General features: G+C 32.9%; 1 protein-coding gene and 1 long non-coding RNA gene across 2 annotated transcripts in view; one reads left to right on the top strand and one right to left on the bottom strand.

Annotated features, from left to right (window-relative positions):
* The window catches only part of LOC145304256 (E3 ubiquitin-protein ligase RNF25), a 119315-nt gene that overhangs the window by 64469 nt on the left and 42454 nt on the right, over nt 1-12392 (bottom strand). The gene's annotated exons all lie outside the window — the stretch shown is intronic.
* On the top strand, nt 8018-9810 carry LOC145303956 (uncharacterized). Its single transcript, XR_013873880.1, has 3 exons — nt 8018-8095; nt 8376-8421; nt 9767-9810. It is a non-coding gene; the product is annotated as an uncharacterized LOC145303956 (long non-coding RNA).

The following is a 12392-nucleotide window of genomic DNA, read 5'->3' as shown; positions in this document are numbered from 1 at the left end:
AAATGTTTTTTGGGGTGGGGGTATTTTTCATTTTTTTGGGGGGTGGTTGGGGGTGTCCCAACCCCCAAGAAAATATGACCTATGAGAAGCTACCTTGTAAAGGAGAACCCGATCGGTTCAGCGATTAGCGAGATCCTTCGCTACAAACAAACAGACAAACAAAAAGACAGACAGACATCGTTCTACTTTGTATTATAGGTAGGATATACTTCCATTCAAAATTTGAATAAAGATTTTGATCTAAAATATTTTGATTTCAAAATTTGTAAGTAATTGTACGCCTTTTGGTTAAGCGATCATTAATTTCGGTCCAAATAAAAAGCCCGCCCACTTTAAATGTGCTGAAAAAGGTAGCCTATACCGTAGTACTAGTCTGTTCCCGGGAGGGAGGGGACTTTAGAATGTTTATTACAAAAGTCCCTAAAGTATAATAGTCATGTTTTCTTATTCGTTGTTCTAACAACTTTGGGGACTTTATTGAACTCTGGTTGATTAATTAAGTTGAGTGTCCAAACCTTTTTAATCACTAATTGTAATCCACAGAAGGGGTAATTTGTGTATTATTATTGGGGATGTACATCAATTTATTGGTCATTGTCTTATCCCTTTAGATCCCTAAGTCTGTTCCATGTTATAGGTTATATTGGTCCATTTGTATATTAGTATTTTTAAAAAATTTAATTTTTTTGATTATAGACATATTTTCATCCATTTTTGTTTGGAAGTTTTAGATTATTATTTCTCTGTTCCACCGTCCATATCACTGACAAATATTTTCTCTAAAATCTCCCAATAAATTTAGCTATTTAATTTTTCTTTCCATGGTAGTATAAGGTAACTCCTGGCAGGTTTTCATCTATTTTGTTAGAGTATAGTTACCCATAGAGGCTAAAGGCGTGGCTATTACTATATCATATGTATAAGATGTTAGGCAAGGATGAATATCTATCTAAAGGAAACGGGGGGGGAAAGAAATGAATTGATATTATTTATGTGTTCAATTTTTTTTGTTAAGAACCTTCTTTATAACTAACTTTGTCTGACGGTCTGTCCTAAACGTGAATTTCTATGTTGGTAGTAAAGATGTATAAGAGCTTTTTCTTCTTATAAGTTTTCGCTTGCTTACTCTAAAATACACTTTTCCTAATATATCACTCATTATAATGTATAGGAGAAATGCAGGAAGTAAGGGAGGGGACAATGGGCAATTAATTCAATTTGAGAGTTTTTGAAGAAAGGCCATGAAAACCAGAAAAATCCCGAAAATATGGTGGAAATTGTAAAGTGATTGTTGATTAAATCTAGAAAACCATAAACTAAGAAAAAAGTTCCAAGAAAAAAGCAATCATTTGAAAATAAGATTACCAGTATTACAGACTGATATAACCATTCTGTAATTAATTACTAGAAATATCTCCCTGGATCTCTTCAGATGACAGGGAAAGAGAAAAGAGATTTGGGGGCAAGTGATGTGAACACGGAAAAAAGGGGCAGGCAGGCATGTAGCTGGATGGGCAAGTATATGAACCACATGCCTTCCTGCCCCTTTTTATCCTGTTTATTTCCCCCACCTCCCTTCTCCATTTCCCTTTCTCGTCTACTTTTAAAAAGAAGGTGGGGATGAAGGGAGTGAAATATAGTATGGGAGGGGGGCCGTGTATTTATATTTGAACTACTCTCTGTCTGCAAAACTATATATATTCAAAACTAACATAGCGAGTAACGGCATTTCTTGCGCAAGTCCCCAAACTCAGTCAGAAACTGCTAAATTCTTGCACATTCCCTTTAAGCCAGTCCCCAAAGTCTGAGACTCCTAAAGATTGAATATTCGATCCATTGTCCCCTCCCTTACTCCCTGGAGAAATGTGAAAATTTGTCCGTTTATCTGTCACATTAAGTGACGGATAAATTTTGTTACATGTAGTGTGCTTTCCTACTTATGAATGTTGACTTCCTTGTTTTTCATAAAATATATACTTTTATTAGAGTAATATTACTTCTTAGTAATGCTTATGTTAATTAAATATATGTATGCAATTAAAGATTAGAAGAAGATAGACCAACTGAAGAAAACTGGTTTGTCTTCTAATTATCCTGTAGTAAAATTAAACTTTTTTCTTCTACTGTTGATTACAATTACAGCATAAAATAGTGAATTAAGATGTAGAAATGTATAATATTTTAAGTACAATATTGTAGGTTCTAAGCTTATTACTAATCGTCCAAGGATTCAATATTTTATAAATTAAGTTTGTAGGACATGTAATTGAAAAAAGATAAAAATCAAGATATTTGAAATTAGGGGAAGGTTAATTTGCCCTCCATTGTCCCATCCCTAAAGATCCATGGGTATAATAAATAATTTTAATTAATGATGGTGGAATCAAGGAATATGAACAAGCTAAACTTATGATTAGGACAATAGAGGCATATTTACGTAGAATGACAACACGGACGGACAACCAGACGAACAGACAGATAGACAGACAAATAGAGGAACAAATGGAAAGATGGATAGACAGACATACAGACAGACAGACATACAGACAGACATACATACAGACATACATACAGACATACAAACAGACAGACATACAAACAGACAGACTGACATACAGACAGACGTACATACATACAGAAAGACAGACATACACACAGACAGACAGACATACATACAGACAGACAAACAGACAACAGATAGACAGACAGACGGATAGGGGGATGAAAGGAGGTTGTGTAGGGAGTGGATTCCTTGGGGGTGTTTCCACCTCCCTTAATTTTGCCAGGGGGTGAATACAACCCACTACATCTACCTCTTGGGTTCATACTATCTAAGAAACTCTGGTAATACTGTATTCCATACAAGTGGTTTTAGCGCCTAGCCGTGTCTTTAAAATAGGTCTTCTCAGTGTAACTAAAATAATTATATTTCATTGGAAGTGGGCTGTGTTTTTACCTATCTATCCGTATAAAAAAGTAAGAGGATGTCTATCTGTCTCTCTGTGTGTCGGTTCTCATTAACAGCTGAACCGATAAGGTTCTTCTTTAGATGAATGCTTCCGTGTAGGCCTCTTTTTAAGGTAGCTGCACCATTCAAGATGAAACCATTTTATTTTTACTATTATAAATTTTGTATGCACACTTTCATGAAGGTTGTCAATGGTTAGATTAATAGCCCTGCGGGTGCTAGTTCATATGTCATTCTATAACTATACATACTTACATCAGGGAGGGAGGGGACATTGGGCTGTTTATTACACAAGTCCCCAAAGTTTTTTAACGTTTTCTCATTTGTTGGCTTAACAACTTTGTGGACTTTTATTGACTTTAGTTGGTTCATTAAGTTGAGTACCCAAAAATTTCAACCACAAATTATTATCTACAGAAGGGGTGATTTTGTTTATCATTGCAGATGTACATCAATTTATCAGCCATTGTTTAATTCCTTTAGATCTCTGTACTTACATAGATATAGATATATATATACATATAAAAAGAAAGATAGATAGTAGGTGCTAGGACGGTATACAATAAAGATCCAGAAATATTATCTATACCTCTCATTTACTAAATTCTGCCATTGGAACCTTATAGATGTTTCAGGAAAAAAGAAAGTGTAGAATAATTCAATTTCCATAGTCCTCTTCTTTCTAGCATACAGGGATAGGTCGACGGAGATAAAATTAATATACCCACATTACTATTTTGGTAGATACAAAATATTGAATAAATAAGGATGACAGCATCCATAAAAGCGAAGCACTGAAACGGTAGGACAAACGGACATTATAACTTGTATAGTGTCAGAATAATCAGAATATAAATGTATAAGAGTCGAAGCAAAATTGTACGTAAAATTGTTGAAAATCTGATTGATACAGAATAATGTTTATGGACATACTTACATTTTTGGGACTTGATTATAGGGTTTCTTCGTTTATTATTATTGTACTTTGTTGTCCCAGGAATCAGTACACCAAAAACCAGATCAATCGGATTATTAGATCACATAAAAATTTGTTGTTAAAAAAGTAAAAAAATCAACATGTTTAAAATTGACGTACGGACATTCTGGTAATGATTATAGAGTTGCTTTGCTTTCTAAATCTTACCTAACTACTACAGGAATCACCATGCAAAGTTTGAAATGAATAGGACAATTCTAACATGCCTAAATTAGTGAAAAAAAGCTATCCGTTACGGACGTACGGATGGACGGACGGACCGACCGACCCTAATTATAGAAAAGCTTCTCTTTAAAAAATTGTTGTAATAATGGTTTTATGTATTGTAGGTATGTTCCAAGGTGCGTGGAGAGAGGTCTAGTACCCGAAGCGACACCTAGCCCCCTAGAGTCTTTACATATTCATGACAAAAAGTAAAAATAAAATTCAGTTGTGTCCCTAAAAATGTTATTCTCACATTACCGAAGAACAAAATGTAAGATGGACACGCACACTTATAGAGTAGCTGCTAACATTATTACTACCTGCACGCCAAGTTGGGTGTTCTATAATATGAGCAAACATTTTTGCTAATTCTTTTCTGTGTACTAGTGGAGGGGCCCCTTACCACTGAAGTGGCAAAGGTGGATAAAACTAGGCTAAAACCGTAACAAGGCTTGAATCTAAAAATGAAATAGCCAAAAACCTTCCTGGGATCTATGTGAATCTTCTCCAAAATAGGAAAAACTTAATCAGTTAATTGTTTATTGAGAGCTTAGGATACAGACAAAAGAGCCTTCATATTCGATATATTAGAATTGGTAACTTTTACTAATGCGACACTTTGCGGGTTTTAATGGACGTTGTGTCCTGCAATAAATAATGCAGGTTTTGATCCTCAATCATTATTGGGCTAATAGGAACACAGCGAAGGAACAATTTGACCACATTATTGTTTTACAATATACATAAGTTTGTACAAAATTACAGTTTCTTTTTAGTTTCATTGAAAAAATAAGTCTACAAATAGTTAAAAGTAAATAGTTTCTAAAATAAAACTTTGCTTTGAGAAATTTTAACCTACAAAATTCTGTTGCTTGTAATTTAGATAAAATAAAAATAAAATCTTCGTCTGTTAGAAGAATCATTTATTGTATTGTATTATAAACAGCTTTCGGCGGATATACAAATGTACTATTATAAGATTAAAAACAGCTTTTTATATCATGATTGTACATTTTTATATTCGTAGAAAACTGTATATAATACGATACAATACATAATTTTTCAATATGGCTTATAACCGGGATATAATCCAGCAGATATTAATCGGTTTGAAGCCACACTGGAAATTACTTTCTAAGTTGGTCGAATTATAGTGTCCAATTGAGCATCTACATTGATAAATCTATTTTTTCCTAATTAAATTGACCGCCTGATTATTTCTGGAGTATTCAAACTCACAACCATTCCCTCGTTTCAAATTTTTTTTATAAATAGGGAGGTTTTTGATTTTATAATTCAGTAGTGCATAAACAGTTAATGTTTCAATATTAAACAATTTTAACTTTAGTTTTTATGTTAGTATTATATTATCGTTTAAATTAAACTTTATATTTTTTATGATGTTCATGAATATCTGTTCATTATTTGGTCATTCTATTTACGTGTTTTCTATGTTTTTTTTTTTTTTTAATTTGCCTTCTAATTTGTTTTTCATTATGTTTAATATTTTGTGCTTTACTTGTATATTTTTAAAAATTTGACTTCTAATTTTTTTTCATTATGGTTAAAATTTGTACTTTACTTTCTATGTTTTTTTTTAATTTTGCCTTCTGATTTTTTACATTATGATTAATATTTTGTGCTTTACTTTGCATGACATATATCATGTTTTAATTTAGCATGGTTTTAGCATTCTAGACTTGATTTTTAACTATATAGCCTTCTTAATCTTATTTTTTATTTCCTAAACTTTATTTGTCGTTTTTGTTTTAATTTATGTTTTCATTATTTTATGCATGTTATAAATTATCTTCATACCCTTTGAATTATTATTAATTGATTATTTTTAAAATTTTTGTTTATATAATTGCTCTTATTAAATATTATTATTTTATTATTTCCCTTCATTATTCTATATTCCCTTTTATTACATGTTTTTCTTATAATTACATTATAAGTAATTTAAGGTTGTTGATTCTACTTAGCCTGCGTGGTATTCCATTTTTTCATAGCTTTGATATATTATTTGCTTGTGTTCTTTTTCTTCTGTTTGCAGATTAATAATGGCTTTATGTTGATATCCTCCTCAGTTGGGTAAGATTGCTTCATATTTACAACATATTTGCATATGTTCTGGCTATGCTTCTTTTTTGTAGCTAAGCTACTCTATTCACTATGTCTGTTCCTCCGTCTGTTTCTTCTGTCAGTCAGTCTGTAACGATATGTGGAAAAGTTAATTTTTCAACTGTTATTAATAATAGAAGGCTGTAACTTCTTGTAGAATAAGGTATAATATTTGGGGGGCAAATTAATTTTATGATGACACCTGATAAACATGTATAGGTTTTGTGATATAAGCTTATTTTCAGTTATTATAGAAAATATGATTCGATCTGTCAAATTGCTATGATGTTATTTCATATTTATATACTTTTAGCATCTTTATCAATTGATTTTATTTAATTGATGTGAATATTTTATTTAAATTTCGATCTAGTTTGTATTGCAATAATTTCTTTCATACTAGCATCTTTTTAAAAGTGAAGATTTTAGGCTTGGTCCGTCCGAAACGGATAGCTTTTTATGTGATCTAATTATCCGATTGATCTGATTTTTGGTATATTGATTCCTGGGACAACAAAGTACAATATTATAAGCGAAGTCCATAAACATTATCTTGTATTAACCCTTTACAGTCGGGCCCCTTGCCGCACCTTAATCGGTCGGGGGGGGGGGGGGGCGTTCAACGCCCCCCCTTATTATCTCAGTTCCTATTAGAGCTAGAGGGCTAAATTTTTTTGTGCAAGTCCCCTGTTTGATAATGATTTTCCGACCTTTTATAAGTCCAAGTCAATTTTCGCTTCCTTCACCCTTTTATTTAACAACCTTTGTTTTTAGGTCATTTTTTACTTAAAAATTTCAAACGGCTGTAATTTTCTTATTTTTGAAGCTAGAAGAAATTTTTTTTTCCAGAAAATGTTTATCTTTATGTAAATTTTACATTAGAAATATCAAAATATAAATTTCAGCGGCCGCAGCTGTACTTGGCAGCTGCCAGCCGCCGCAGTCGGCGGTCGGCGGGAAAATTTTAATACGTTATGTAGACATGTAAGAAAAGCTTAAGTTTAAAATTTGAAGTCTCTAAGTAAAAAATTAGGGCCACAGGAGCCTTTTAAAGATTTCTGGAGACCTGGAGGATCAGGACCTGCAGGATCATACCTGGAACCTGAAAGTGACTTGAACACCTGTATTTCATATAAGGATGTACTACTAGAGGAATTTTTAGTATTTTGCTATGACAAAATGCTTTGTTTTAGTCAAAAAAATATTTTTGCTCTTTACCTGGATGACCCTGTCAGGTTTGCTGGCATCCTGTGCCCGCCAGGATGGAGATATTCAAAAAATTCCAACTCTCAGTTATGTGTCATACCCATACTTAGAAAGTCAAGCAGTTTGGGCTCTTTATCTTTCACACACAGAAAATGAGATAGAAAAAACCGGATGGGGGGGCGTTCAACGCCCCCCCCCCGACCGTTAAGGGTTAAGCAGTTTTTCAACAAATTTACTTGCAATTTTGCCTCGACTCTTATATATTTAGATTTTGATTATTCATTTCTGACACTATATACAAGAAATTTCCTACGCTTTTATGGATGTTGTCATCCTTGTTTTTTAATTAAATGATTTAAAATATCAAGCAGTTTTTCAACAAATGTACTTACAATTTTGTTTCAACTCATATACATTTATATATGCAAGTGTTAATGTCTTGCCGTTTCAGTACTTCGCTTTTGTGTATGTCCTCTAAATTGAGAACTAGTCCTAAAAATAAAAAAAATATTTTTGCAGGTTTGTTGCTGCGGCCTATGACCTACTTTTCTTTGGCCTATCTCTATATTGTCAATCTGCATGGGACTTTTTTACAGGTGCGTCAGTGTTTTCACGTTTTTTATTGTTTAAACTCATTTTTAACTTTGAATTATTTCCTAATATGCCAATTCTTATTTAGCAGACTAGTTTTTATGCAGAAATAATTAATGATTTTATTATTTATTTTATATTTGTTGAATGTTTTTTTCTGTTCAAATTAAATAAAATAGGTTTTTGGTAATTGGATCGGATTTTATTCTATACTCATTTATGATTATCTATGCGTTTTTTCATCCCTTTATACTATAAAATACCCTATAATTTTATTTTATTTAGGCTTTCCTAGAATATGGACTTAAATGAAAATTGTAAGGCCAATAAGGTGAAATATTATTTTCTACTTGCTTAAATCTAATTTGACCCATTCGTGACGAGCTCCCAAAGTTCTAAGTTTTGATTCAACGGGGTTTAACAAAACAGATTTTTTCAATAATTACTCAACAGATTTATATCTTACCCATATACGTCCAAGGGGGGGGTAATGGGGCGATTACCCTCCCATTTAAATTTTTACCCCTACCCTGGGGGTGCTGTTGGCACCCCCAACCATTTAGGAGGGGGTATTTACCCCCCCAAACAATTTTTAATACTAAATATTGAATAAAATTTAAATTACCCCCCTCAAAAATTTCACCCGGGGGAAAATTTTGGGGGGGTTAAACTAAATTTACCCCCCCCCCTCAACAAACTTCAGGGGAGGTAATTACCCCCCCAATCAAATTTTACCCCCGGGGTAAAAATTTTGGGGGGGTAAAAAAAAATTTCGGCACGCTTCGCGCGCCATATTACCCCCCCCCTTAAATTTTTTACCCCCCCCCAAAAAAAAAGCTTGGACGTCTATGATCTTACCCCTAAGAATTTCCTACTTTAACCCTTTTGGTTTTTCTATCTCATTTTCTGTGTGTGATAAAGATAAAGATCCCAAACTACGTGACTTTTTAAGTGTGGGTATGACACATAACTGAGAGTTGGAATTTTTTGAATATCTCCATCCTGGCGGGCACAGGATGCCAGCAAACCTGGCAGGGTCATCCAGGTAAAGAGCAAAAATATTTTTTGACTCAAACAAAGCATTTTATCTTACCAAAATACTAAAATATCCTCCTGTGGCTGCAATATTTGACTTAGAGACTTCAATTTTTAAACTTAAGCTTTTTTCCCGCCGACTGCGGCGGTTGGCAGCTGCCAAGTACAGCTGCGGCCGCTGAAATTTATATTTCAAATATAAAATTTACATAAAGAAAAACATTTTCTGCAAAAAAATTTCTTCTAGTTTCAAAACTAAGAAAATTACAGCCGTTGGAAATATTGTCCGTCCGTAACGGTCTGCTTTCTCGTTAATCTAAACAGATTAGAATTGTCCTATTCATTTCAAACTTTGCAATCTGATTCCTATAACAGTTAGGTACGTCTAGAAAATGAAGCAACTCTATAATCGTTGTTACCAGAAAGTCTGTACAATACATTTATAAGCAAATCCTCTATATAATCAAGTCCTAAAAACGTCAGTATGTCCTTAAACAGTGTTCTGTATTTGCAACAAATCACTTACATTTTTGTAAAGACTTAATATTAAGTTCATTAAGTTCTGACACTCTACAAGTGTTAATTGTCGTTTGTCCTTCGCTTTTAAGTATGTTGTCATCCTTATATTTTATTTATTTCAGGTCTATCCTGCTTTCAAGATTCTTCCTTAGTAACTTTACAGAACAGAAAAAGGTAAGACTAAATATTTCAACCCTTAACCATAAAAAAATATAAGTATAGATGTATAATACAGATAACTATCAGGTCCGACTTTAATTCTTCAAATTTAAATGATAAATTCACTAAGTGAAAAAGTCTTGATACTTCCCAGCTATTTATTGAAATATATTTCGGTGGACATTGCACCCTCATCAGTCTAAATGACATAAATCATATTAATTTAATTTACATATTAAAAGATAGGTAAAAATAAAGAAATTTGTAGATCTATAAAGGCAGAAAATGTTGCTAAAAAAAAGAAGAAAATAATATGATCAACCTTGAGTTTAGTTGGATGTTAAAAGTAAACTGGATGGGATTTTTTTAGCAAGAGACAATATCAGCAGGGGGGGGGGGGTGTTTAAAATACATTGATATATATAAATTTTAATATTTGCCATTTTTATATGAAAAAAACTATTTTCTTTTTTTTATTAAATTATCATTCAAAATTAAAGCTTACTTTTATAGATGAAGTATTTAGAATTAGGTTATGCTGCATAGATACTGTAGAATAAAATTAGTATTTAGAAGTCAAGCTTTTATACATTTTAGGTTATTTTGAAAAAACTTTTTTATATGTGGGAGTAAGCTATCATTTACTATATCTATTATAGTACTAAAGAAGTAAATGTTAATACATAATTATGATAATAAAAATTTTTCTTATAAGTTTAGGTCTTGTAAAATAAAAAAATTTCTAATTGCTATTAGCTATCATTTACTATATCCATTATATTGACAAAAGATTTGTATTTAAGAGTTAAACTGTTTATATATTAATATTGATAATCAAAAATTTAAAGTTTGTACCTACTAATAACACTTGCAATAATGAACACTTGTATTTTGAAAGTTAGATATTTTATTTTTTAACACAAATTAGAATTATAAACTAGCTTCCCTGATTTACATTTTAAAAGTTATTGAAGCTTCAAATTTATTAGATGAAGTTAGTTGTGGTTGCATATCTCCTCTCCCCCTACTTATATTTTGATACATTTAAATCTAATGAAATTAATTATTTTCTTTTAGGTTCTATTCTACTCGATCCTGGCTACCTTGCAGCCTTATCTAGTGTGTATTTACAGGTAAGGTTAATGTTTAATAGCATAGCTTCTCTATAATTATTAAGGTTGTCTGCATAGACGTCCAAGGGGGGGGGGTACTGGGGCGATTACCCCCCCCCCCATTTAAAATTTACCCCTACCTATGGCACCCCCAACCATTTAGGAGGGGGTATTTCCCCCCCCCCAAAATAAAAAATCTCTAATAAAAAAAATTTTTGCGCGCTTCGCGCGCATTTTTAATACTAATTACCCCGCCCCCTTAAAATTTTTTACCCCCCCCCCAAAAAAAAAATAGCTTGGAAGTCTATGGTTGTCTGTAAAATTTTATTCAAAATGTATGAAAACTTATCTGTATATGACTTATGGTTAGTCCTATCAATTGTGTAATCAAGCATATCAATAAAGAAATCCGTATGTATTGCCAATTTCATTTTCATTATATTGGGGACTATTTTTTAAATATTATTCTTATAATAAAGTAGCAGGATGTTTGTTTGTACTGAGTGATCTTGCTAACTGCTGAACCGATCGGGTTCTCCTTAACAGAGTAGCTTCTCATAGGTCCAGGGAAAAAAATCACAAGAGAAATCACAAAATCGAATTTTTTTTTTAGGTATACAGACTCCTACTCAAGTGCTATAGAGGCTTCTAGGGGCGTAGCTATTGTATGCTATTAAACAGGTGCAGACAAAATAGAGATTATTTAATGATTTGACTTGAACTTTATTTTGGTTTGATATTTTATAAATTATTTTTTGTCAGCTATATACAGGTGCAGACAAAATATTAATTAATACACAATGATGTTATGACATGAGACATGATATTTTCAACTTTTTTCTTTTGTTGTTTTGCTTTGTTAATATCTTTGGATCCTGGTTAATTGATTGGTATTTGTATTGGTTAGTTAATATTGGTTGGTCAGTGGTGGTTGGTTAATATTGGTTGGTCAGTGGTGGTTGGTTAATATTGGTTGGTTAATGGTGGATGTTAAGTATTGGTTGGTCAGTTATCCTGCTTTTCTTTTTTGTTCATGAGGGGGAGGTTCTGTCCGTTCCTAGTGCAAATTACCCCGTACATTACATGAGGTGGTGAGGAAAGTACGCAGTGTCATGACCAGTGTTCTTAACTCTTTAACCACTGCTGACGTGTGTACTCTAGGATCCTGAGTTGCTGCCAGCTGTGGCAGGAGCTGTTGACGGACTGGTTGACATAGACTGACAGACAGACTCACTGACATACCAATTGAGGAACATGTTTCCTTGGTTGTTGTGTCCCTGCACCACGATGAAGAAGACCCTCAAGAAGACCCTCATGAAGACCCTCTAGGTTTATGTGTGTGTGTGCGTCTGTCCCTCTCCCTTTCCCTTGTCCCTATGGCACTCCGTTGTGTCTGGCTACAGGTTACCTGCTAAAAAAAAACCTAATCCCGAGCAGGTTTTTCACTTATTGACCATGGAGGGTTTATATTAATTCA

The sequence above is a fragment of the Acartia tonsa genome, chromosome 13 (assembly GCF_053477335.1).
Source record: "Acartia tonsa isolate MP-2025a chromosome 13, ASM5347733v1, whole genome shotgun sequence".
In the NCBI taxonomy this organism is placed as follows: domain Eukaryota; kingdom Metazoa; phylum Arthropoda; class Copepoda; order Calanoida; family Acartiidae; genus Acartia; species Acartia tonsa.
This window is presented reverse-complemented; position numbering and strand designations above follow the sequence as displayed.